This window comes from Ceratosolen solmsi, unplaced genomic scaffold (assembly GCF_000503995.2).
Source record: "Ceratosolen solmsi marchali unplaced genomic scaffold, CerSol_1.0 scaffold10, whole genome shotgun sequence".
Taxonomy (NCBI): Eukaryota; Metazoa; Arthropoda; class Insecta; order Hymenoptera; family Agaonidae; genus Ceratosolen; species Ceratosolen solmsi.
The window spans coordinates 6,712,910-6,725,114 of NW_011948412.1; the positions used below are offsets into that span (position 1 = coordinate 6,712,910).

Here is a 12,205-nt window from a genome sequence, read left to right on the forward strand (position 1 = left end):
CCCCCCCCCCCCCCCCCCCACCAACACCGCCGCTGCCAATAGTCCAAAAAAATCATCAACCATAACCCGTTCGAAATTCAGCTCATCGGGCAACGAACTGTGGCGCCCGAACCCCGAACCCTGCACAAAATGGCTTTCAGGCAACAACGGACGCTGACCCCGTAATAAAACGAACGACGCACAAACATTAATATCCAAATATACATATATATATATATATATATATATATATATATATATATATATAATTAAATAATTAATAATAATTGATAATAAAATAAAAGATCCGAATAAGATAGATTATCGAAATGATCGAAAAGAGTAGCTGTGACTAAGGGGTCGACGGCGGAGCGACGATTGGGAGCGTAAGGAGGTCGACGATCAAAGCAGGAGACAAAGACGCGTCACAAAAAATTAAACGTAATCTCTCTCACCTTGGCACAGTCTTCAATATCACAGAGTCAGGACGAATCCTTGACAAGGGGCTGCCGGGGGGGTAGGGAGGTGGGGGAGCAGCAGCCTCTTTTCGAAGAACCGCGCGTCGGCACTTCAACGTCGTTGATCAGCACGCGGGGGCAGCCGCCTCCGTGTCCTCTCGTCGTGGCTCCTCTTGGCGCAATGAACGCAACTCACGGCCTCCGAGCGACGACCGCGGCGTCGCCTAACGATCGCCGAGGGAGTCTCGGGCCGCCCGGGCCGAGCGCTCCTGCGCAATCGACCCACGCGCAGCCACATTCAAGGAAAGTTCTAGCGTCCTCGACAGGACGGACAGGGACGTAACGGTCGGAGGGAGTGGCCCGTCACCTCGGGGAACTACCGGGAAACGCAGCCACGGAATCGAATGTCACTCGTGTACGGGAGCCGGGCAGTCGAGCGATCCCATCGAGATGAGCAAACCCGTGTATCGAGCGGAATCAAGGGAGTCGAGCCAAAGGAAACGTGACGCGGCCGGAATTACGTCTGCACCCGAAAGATCGTACGCCATTGAGCACAGGCTGATCGATTTATGGCGGGATTACCGGCCGTATTCTTTCTTCTTCTTCTTCATCATCTTCTTCTTTTTTCTTCCCTTTACTACCTCGGAGGGCTTGCTTTATGACCAGGCGCATGGAATTACTTCGCCTCGTGGTTATTTGGAGATTTATTCAATTTGCAGGGCCGACTACGGTCTGGCGCCACTCAAAAGCCTAACTTTACAGCCACAGCCATTGCGTGCTTTTGCTTCCCTTTTGCTATTACGATGTGCTAGGAAAATTTATCAGAAAATTCACCATTGACCCCGACACCTGCCCACGCACGCGAGCGTGGCTTATGCTTTTGTTGTCGGGGCTTCCTTTACCCGCTTTATTGCAAATTGGAATAGGGTTTGATCATTAGGTAAATTTATTATATCCTAACGATAATGGAAAGTGCCGTGCCTCCTTCGCGTACGTAGGCAATGATAGATATTGCGAAACGCTTGTTGCTCCTTTGTTTTCAACGGTTATATTAATATTAAACAAAATACTGTTGTTATTGGTCTATGAGCCGTGGGTCCACGAGCGATTGGAAATATTTTTCAAGATTCCTGCTTATTTACTTTGCAGAAATTGATGTAAACGATAAGCATTTAATGGCTCTACTGCGAATATGTAACAGTAATATGGCCCCAACGTGTTTTATACACATTCAGGTTTGGAATTCAGTAGCAACCATAACTAAATAAGTAGATACTTTCAGCATATCATAAAATCAGCAATAAGCGTTTGAAACTACCATTAGTGAAGATGGACATTAAACTCAGAGCAATAAAGTTAAGAGTTTTTATAACGGAAACACATGTATGTCGGGTGCACGAATATTCTCTGTGTGTATCTCTCTCTCTCTCTCTCTCTCTCTCTCTCTATGTACTCGCTCGAAGGCATGCGCGCGCGCACGCACACCGCAACCCACACCTCAATATATATATATATATATATATAAATATAATATTAATATTGATTACGTAATTATTATGGCTGGATTTGGAATTAATTTTATAGTAAATTTTAAACTGGGTAAATAAAAATCCTCTAAATGCTTGTATACGATAAACAAAAATACTTTATTAATACTCGAAATTTAATTAAAAATAAATATTTTGATTTCAATGATTAACATAAAAATATAAATATAAATCAAACGACACATTATTCAGTTGCCTTACATAAACATTAATAACCATTGCAATTACAAAGTGCAATGATTTTGAACTAATTGTCTGGTAGATTATACAAAATTTCAAAAATAACAACCCTCAAAAATCAAAACGATATAAATTAATTTAGCAACGAATTTTTTAATTTAATTACTGCAATAATTATATTTAATACAATGTTTATTCGATACAATTATCTTTTCAGTAACTTCATTTGTAAGATTAAATAACAATATACTAAATATTGAAAATTATGATTGAAACAATCCAATCCAAATTAATTACATCAGAAGCTTATATGTTGATTGACTTTACAGTATTAGAAAAATTTTATATACACTTTAATCAATACAAATGAATAGTATTGCCCTAAACACTCATATAAACGTTGCATCTATTTAATTATCCACATAAATTGTTAACAGACTTATATGCGTCGCTTTTGTTATATTTCTTGAATTCTTGAATAAGTTTTTTATATTTTAATGATAAATATACTAGCTTGTCTACATTTTTATTTATATCTAATTTTTGAAACCATGACATAATCAACTTGATTGCATTAGGATTATCGTACGCGAAGAAATATTTCTTAAGACAGTTACTTTAATTAAACAGAGATCCTGCTGGTTTCTAATATCACATTAAATAAGATTAATAAATGCTTAAAGCGATGCTTAAATGCAATATAAATATAATTATAAATTGGTTTCACAATAGATTGATATTATAATGATAAATGAGACAAATTTTTACAGAAAATCATTGTGTCTAACATACGCAAATTATATATATAAATAACAATATTAACAAGTTATAATAAGTAAGTTAATTCTGTAAGAAGAATTTTTCAACACTATTATCAATAGACATCTTTATGACGATACTAAGATTATTTTTGTATACATTTGATTTTTATTTAAGATTGCTATTCAATCATTTAACATTGCTATTCACACCAAAAAATTTAAGATTGCTATTCAATCATTTTGTCACGACTGTAAAATGTGTTAAATTTAAAAGTCATAAACTAAAAATATTTTTATATTCACAATTTTGATGTAATCGTTAATTAAATTAGAAACAAGCCTACATTTGTACTAAGCAATAGCCATTTCTAATAATTTACTAGAAAAATATGTAAATATTTGTAGCATACTTTATTTTGTATAAGCAAATTAAATATTATTACAAAATTATTCGAATAGAAATAAAAAATTAATCGTTGAATATCTTAATTTCATTTTTGTTCACATACCAAACTATCCGTTTGCTGAACTTAATGTGATAATTTATATTTACTTAATATACAAAATACAATAATATATTAAACGCACAAATTCTTCAACTATAGTATTTATTTATATATTATAATAAAAATATATAAACAGTATTTAACTACAAATTACGAAGAAATATTATACAAGTTTTTACATAAATATATTAAAAATTTATAATTCAAAACGCTTTATTTTATAATTATGGCAAAGCCTATTTAAAGATCATAATATTTTTAATAAGAATTCGTATAATTTTTTTTTTTTTTTTTAATATAAAAATATGTTTTATTCTATTGTTCTCGCTTTTAATTTATATACCTGTAAACCTATTATTATGATAAATAATAATTTTAAAACCAATGAATTTTATCTACTCCACGCTTAGCTTCCTATCTTTTCACGTTGAGTATTCAAATTGTGAAAGAAATAACAAATCTGAAATAAATACGAAATTTAATATTATCGTAAAAAATGGTATTTGCATTACATTTATATCTACTATAACCACTGTAAAATTATATTAATAACATTAATACTCTGAACGGGTAACAATTAGAATAATACACTTGTATAAAGTACTTTATCTTATAAAAGTGAAAAAAATACTATTATGGTAATCGCTAGATCATACATAATATTTATTATATATTTATGTATAAAATTAAGTGTAAATTGTAAAGTTAAATATTAATTTTTTTTATTCCTAAAATATTTAAAATTTTTATAATTTAATGTCGTAGGAAATTAAAAAGAAAATAATAATATTAAATTTACATTAGTTACCAAATTAATAATATATTGAATATTGTGTAGAAATTATTTTTAATTAAGAATTTTAAAAAGTCTTTTGAAAATGATATAATTGAGAATACTTTTTAATTGATAAAATAAATATTTTACTTTACTCTTTACGTAGAAACTGTATATCGTAAACGATACCTTTTCAAAAATATTAATGCACCATTCCATTATGAAGGCTTGTATAAAAAGGTTAATATGATTTAACTATAATGTTTTTGCTAATGTAAACAATCGATCCCCAAAAATAAAATACAGATAAAAAATTAAAATATCTTATGTTAAAGAATAAAATGTAATCACCATCGCTATAATGCAAAACTCTATGAGAGTAGTAGAAATTTGTTTTAGCAATTTTTTTGCTATCGTCTACTTTTATACATGTTATCCATCAATATTTATTTTCATTGACAATTATTATATGAAATCATTAGTAGTTTCATAATTCTTATCCCGTAAACATTGTTTAAATCTGTAAAAAGTGTAATTATTTTAATTAGTTGGCATTAGTAATATTTTATTAATTATAACTTTATATTTACCCGATAAGAATAAAGAAAAATGTAAACAATATTCTATTATTCATTCATATTCTTCTAAGAAATTATCTTGAGTAAATGTGGTTTAACATCTCTAATTTTCATCAACTTATTAGTCTATCCGTATATTTTTTAATCCATATATTCTCTGATGTTTTAAAATATATCGAAAATCGATGTAATTGGATCATCTTTTTTTTTTTGTAAAAACTTTATTGCGGCGACAACACATGCTGTAAAAAATAGGATTTAATTAGTTTTATATGAAACATTGATACAAGTAAAATAATTTCATGAATATGTCATTAACGACAAGAATTATTATTATTATATATTCTAAAAATTTAAGAAATTATTAATTATGTAACAACTGATAATAATTACAATAATTTCAACCGAGTAAAATAATGAAATTTTTTATGTATGATCATTTGAGTTCATTTTTTATGTGACTAATAAGTGTTTTATTTAATCCATTATCGTGAAATAAAGCAGATTTTTGTATATCTTAAGTAATAATATCAAATAAGAGGAGATTATGATTACGTGCACTTAATTATAACATTATTTTTATTTATATACATAACAATTTTCCTCTTACTGAAAACCTTACGAGTAACTTGAATTGACAATTGAACAATAATTATTACATGCTTCTAATATAAATTATAAGCATTGAAATTGAAATAATTAAATCTGCTCGGTCTAAATATAAAAAAGATTGTTTATGTCCGAATTATATAACAAACATATTCACCAAATATTAAGATGAAATATACGGAAGAAATATAATAAGATAACAATAATTCGTTTTCTTTAAATTTAATGTCTTTTCATTTAGACTATTGATTATCAAGAACGTTTATTCGAACATAACCTGACTTACTGCATTTTCCTCTTGCTCTGCTCATTATATCTTTGCTCAATTTATCATGAGGATATTTTTGAAAACTTAACTTCTTCCCGATATTATCCATGTCACTTATCAATGCAGATTTTTCTTCTTAATGAATAATATAATTTAAAAGTCGAATATTTACTTATTTATATCTTTTCAGACTTTGAGACGGCTTACAGAACATTGCGAACGGACAAAAGAAGTAAAAATGTATAGAATGTATGGGCAGATAGGCGCTACGATTACTCTCGTGATGTGTCCGAAAGAACATAAGTAAGAGCATAAGTACTTTTAAGTAAGACTTAAAACTTTTGTATTTCATATTTAATACAAGCGGAATAATAGCGTTTAAAAAAAGAATATAATGGTAATGTGTGATGCTCCTTAAGCATTAGCTGTTTTATAACAATTGCCGCGGCTTTTAAGATTTAAAAGAAAATTGCTTTACCCATTAAAGCATTTCCGTATTGAAGTGAACGCTCTTCATAAGAATCGCAATTCTTCAAAAATTATGGCACAAGATAAACAAGTATAGTAATATAAATTCAGAATTTTAGATAAATATTTTAGATAAATTAGAAAACTCTGCAGATTTAGAATGTAGAAATATGTTTATATTTCATCTTTATGAAGTAACTTTAATAAGCGAAATTTGTACCGCAAACTGATAAATCAATATTAAATTAAAAAAAATAACATAATATTGATCAGAATGTTACAATTACTTGATTTTAATGAGAACATAAAAATTGAGTTTTGAAAAATTATAAGGCAATTTTTAGAGTCAAGACAATTCTTTGTCTAAAGATTTGTTTTTCAAACAAACAAATCTACAATTTGAATCAATTATTATTACGGAAAAAAATTTTAAAACATATTTAATTATATATCGTAAAAGCTAAGTACATTAAATATTTTAATAAGCAATTATTAATTATTAAAACAATGCATGTATATATATATATATATATTCACCGTATACGTGTTATTTATTATGCAAAACAATAAAGTTGAAGTACGATTTAAAATGTGCTTAAATGAATTGATGAAAGCGAAGTTTAAAGCGTATAGCGGAGAATTATTTCAGCACTGCAATTGCAACAATAAACCGAGTAAGTAATATAAAGGAAAAGACAAAGTGATATAAAAGTATGCGTACGTACATAAAAAAATAATTAGAAAGAAAACATAAAAAATAATACGAAAAGCCTAAAAGAGCCCATCCATTACTTACATTATTGCCGCCTTAATAAATTGAGTGATTGAAGAAAATACGGAAAATTGTGATGGGCTTAACGAAAAGTTGCTGTAAAAGATAAAAGAAAGTTGAGAAAAATCACGAGTTTTTTAAAAATATGTTAAATAAAGATTATATATGATAAATAAATAAATATATATATATATATATATATATATATATAATAAACTAAAAAAATTTTAATTAATACTCAATTTACTATAGATAACGTGACGGTACTTTATTTTAACGTTTTATCGAAAAATTACAAGAAAAAATGTTAAATATTAAGAAATTCTAAAATAATCTAAAATATTATTTTTTTAAACGTAATTTTCATTGAATGTTATATGTGTTATTTATTATCTTCGCATTCATTCGATTAAAAAAATATCGTATATAAGATTTTCACCAAAATGATTTTAGCATCATTGCACAATTTTAAAAGGTCAACAAATTTTTCATTAAATTATATAATTGTATAATTTTTCTAATTATTATTATACGTAATCATATAAGCATGAATAATTTGTATTCGTTCAAATTACGTGTTTTGATATATAGTCAACACATTCTATTTATAGGAAATCCACAATTGATCCAATCATAAATATAGGAAACGGGTAAAATTTCACTAGCGATTGAATTGAAGGGAAAGAAGCGTGAATCAGTGTAATTAATAAAAGCTGCATCTATACTTTGGCTATCTTAAAACAAATATTTGAAAGCCAAACAGACTTCATCTTAATAGCTGACACGATGAATTGAGCTAAATCGTCATACAAGTGTATTAAGAAAACATATTTATTTTTATGTATTAATTTTCTCATGTTTTTATGTTATTCATTGTAAATAAACTTGGAAGAGTGGCGAAAATTGTTGGAAATTATGATTAATTCGGGATATTCTTGAAACTATTATTCTTACAATATCTACATAGTAAATATAACGAAGTACACCGTCGTTTATTATGTTCATAATTAGTGATAAAAGTTTAGAAATGCTTGAGTAAAAAAATTTTTTCATCGATAAATATAGGAGAATATTTTATTGATTGTATCAAGATAAAAAAAAAGTAAATTGTAAGGATATTTTATGCATTACCACGTATATATTCCCAATAACGGTATAATTGTTGAATACGAATGAAAATATTTGTGATGAAAATATATAATTTCATATACCCGTAAAACTTTGTTATTACATGTACTTAAAAATATTAAAAATTTTAATGTACCATTGATTTTTATATTTAATATTATACATTCTATTACGTATTTACATTGCCGGGATGTGGCACATCATTGGCATTTTCCTCAATACTCGTATGTTTTAACTTATATCGTTACATAAACACAGCATAAATTAGTTGAGAAGAAGTCTCGACTATATTTCTTCTCATCTCTGTTTTCGATATTAAATATTAAAGATTATCCTTAATATATCAACTATTGTGAGTTTGCATCATCCTTCAATTTCATGGATAGCCGTGAATTTTTAGATTTACGAAAATTCATCTATTACGGTTGTAATTATATTCCATAAGCATGAAATTTTACTTACAACAACCTTCATAATATATGGCAAAATAAGGATAGGTTTGCTATTTTATAAATTATAAGAAATCATAGTGGGGTATTTTAAATTCTTAAAATTCGTAATTCTTAGAAGGAGTATGGCTATTGTTTTTGTAAATCTTACTACTCTGCTGATAGCTGTAAAATCACATTACTATTTTTGTATGTATATATATATATATATATATATATATATATTTCATATCTGCTTACTCTTTCCTAACTATATTTTATGTGTGTTTTAAACCAATTTTCACTTATCTAAGATAAGTTATCAAATTAAATTATATAAATGGTTACGTTTTTATTTAAAATGCAATATATAGTAGGTCTCGTATCGCTTTTATGCATTTATAAATATAAACAAATTTAATAATCTAACAGAAAGACACAATGGTAAATGCTTGCTCAGAAATATTAAAAGCAAGTGTAAAAAAAAGATTATTTATGTTATTTAATATTAATTTCAATCTTAAGTAAACTGTACATAGCCATTTAGTGCATTATTAGTATACCTATTCAAATTAATAAGAACTACAAAATTCTGAAATTTTACAATTCAATTTAAGTCTTTCGATTAATTACAACGTAATATTCTAATTATAATTATTTTTTTGCTATGTTTTTGTGCATGTAATTAGCATTAATGTACGGATCGCGTTAACTAACAATAATAAACGTTATTAACTAACACTAATTTACTACATAATATTAATATTAATAAAAGCTTAATATTTGAATTACGATTAGAATTAGATTGTCTTTGTGAAACAATATAAATAAAGCGAAAAGATGCTGTGCATGAAAGTAGAATAGTCGTTAAAATAAAATATTTTTACGACAAAATAGATACGCAGAAGTAGGAAAAACGTTTCTGGGCGGTCGTCGATGTGTGTGCATATGTGGGGTAGTGGGACGGGTGGAGGGGGGGGGTGATGGTGATGGTGGTAATGATGGTGGTGGTGGTGGTGACGGTAGCGGTGTCGGCGGCGTGTGCGCGCCTCTCCAGGGCCCATCACGTGACCCACGCTAGCCGCCATCTTTAATGAATGACTGAACAACTTGTAATTACTAATTCGATGGCAATTAAAAACGAAAGATAAAGAAATAAAAGTTAGATAAACAAGATAAAAAACGAAGGCTAAGAGGAGTGATAAAACAGAGAGAGAGAGAGAGAGAGAGAGAGAGAGAGAGAGAGAGAGAGAGAGAGGGAGAGTGAGAGAGAATCAAAGCAGAAAATATAAGAATTTATAAAGAGCAAGAGGAATTGTGCGCTATAGAAGAAAAAGCCAACGAAAAAGAAAGAAGTTTTCAAACCGATGAGAGAAGCAAGAATGAAGGAAAGAAAGAAAGAAAGGATAAAAGAAGAGAAGGAGAGATACTCGCGCGAATAAGACAGACAGCGAAAAGAAAAAAGATGAAAATCGAACAAAGGATCAGAGGCACCGTAACGAAATCCCGGGCCAATAGAATGGAAAGACGAACGTAAAAAGAAGCTACGTAGAGAAAGAAGTAATTGACAAGGGAGTGAGAGAGACACATGCAGACATTGACAGACAAACAGGCAGACAGGCAAACAAAGACAGAAAAATCGCGCGCACATTAAAGTAAGAGAAGGAAATAGGCGGAATAAGGCGGAATGGAGAAGAAAGCTCTCGAGGAAAGGAAGTGCGCGTGAAGCACTGAAGGATAAAAGGGTAAGAGAGATAGGAAATGGAAAAGGGTGCCTTTTTCGCTCCCCACTTTTCATCAAACATGGCGGACCGAGCTCTCACCTTCCTGCCGCAGAGAATGTTCCCGACCGGGAAAAACGAAGAGTGGGGAAACTATTTCCACCTACCCACCAACCTCTCCCAAATCCCCCCTCTCACTCTCTCACTATCGCCATCCTGCACAACCCCTTGTCATCCAGGGTGTCATATGCGTGTATGAGAAAAGATATGCCATTTCGCTCGCGCTCTTTCGCTTTATTTTCATACTTGCCTCTCCCCCCTTTCATTTGTTCGTCATTTTTTTCTTGCCACTCCGGTATCTTTCGACGTGAGTTTCATCAACACAAGTTTAACATTTTCCTACGACCGAATTACTACAGTTTTTGCGCACTTTATCGTTGTCAGGCTAATTAAAGCTTTTAACGCAAGAATCTGTTAAACTGAACTTTGACTTTTGGATGATCGAGAGGGAATTTTCCAACATTTGGTCTTGCGTTGATTTTTTCATCAATTTTGTTTGACTTCTGTGTGAACGATATCAAGCTAAATAACAACAAAACTAATTGCAAATTAACAACCACGACGACATTGGAATTATAATCTACAGATCCATAGATAAATGTATCTATAAAATAAACAATTAAAATAACGATACGATATTCCGAAGGCCTATTGTTTATATATCGTTGGCGATGATAAAAATATATTTATAATTGACGAATAGATGTACAATGATAATTTAATTATTAAGCTATAATTATATAACTGGAATTTTATTTTATTTATATTGCATGGAGTCACGTTGCGTCAAACATTTAAATATTTATTATTATAATAATTTAAAAAGAAATAAATGCCCGTCGTTTCATGAGACAAACTACTAAGTATTTTTTAAGTTGAATTTAACGTGAATTGCAATGTATGTTATTAAAATATGATTTAAGGAAATCGAATACCACTATAAATATTTTCAAATTTTAATTAATTAAAAAAATCCATAATCTTATGAATTTACGAACATTTATAATGAAATTCTATAACGACAATTATAGAATTGCCATTGCGTGTTATGAAATACACTTTTAATGAATTATTTAAAATTCCAAAATCCAAGGAAATAAATAAATATTTATGAAAAAGTATGTTTATCGTTCAACTAATTCGATTCAACTTGTTCAATAAAATACAATTTAAATTAACGAAATTTAATAAATATAACTTATAATATACCATGAAACGTAATAAAATTATTTCAAAATTTTCGCATTTTTAAGAAAACTTGATACAAAAGTTAGAAAAAAGATTTCATGTGTGTTTATAAATATCATACAGTCTCATAATTCTCGTATTTATTCAATATTTATTAAATATTAAGAATATAATAAAAATAATGTAAATAAAAAAAGAATTTTACAAATAATTGTTTACATGTACAACGTCATGCAACATTTAAATGGCCTTTTCGCTATATTAAATTAACTTGTGAAAATAATTTGGAAAATCTATTGATAATTATAGGATATTAATTTCAAACATTAAACAATAATATTTTCCCACAATATTCAAAGACTTTTCATTTAAATTTCCTTTGTTGCTATGTAAAAATTTATGACACCCTATATCGATAAGTTAATTTTAAATTTTGTTTAAATAGATTGAATCCTCAAAATTTCGAAAAATTATACTTATTTTCGTACAGCAATTTAATAATGTTTTTTAATATTATTTTAGAAATATAAATAATAATTATAATAGTTTCTATTTCTGTTCAACAAACAGTCTTTTAATTTTATCATTTTTAATCTCACATCTATATTCGTATTCGTCATATTTGATTTCTACCTTACTTTTGTAATTTTTGACGTCTTTCCTCTTTATTTTTTTCTGTTATCTTTCGGTGCTTTAGTCTCTCTCTCTCTCTCTCTCTCTCTCTCTCTCTCTCTCTCCCTCTCTCTATCTTTCTTCTCTGCTCTTTGTATTTTTATCTA

At 29.0% G+C, this 12,205-nt stretch overlaps 1 protein-coding gene across 1 annotated transcript in view; it reads right to left on the minus strand.

Annotated features, from left to right (window-relative positions):
- The window catches only part of LOC105364514 (uncharacterized), a 484,373-nt gene extending 483,723 nt beyond the window's left edge, over positions 1–650 (minus strand). Inside the window, 1 exon segment of the mRNA XM_011502449.1 lies at positions 435–650. The gene's annotated coding sequence lies outside the window, so the exon portion shown is untranslated.
- Between the last annotated feature and the right edge of the window lie 11,555 nt (positions 651–12,205).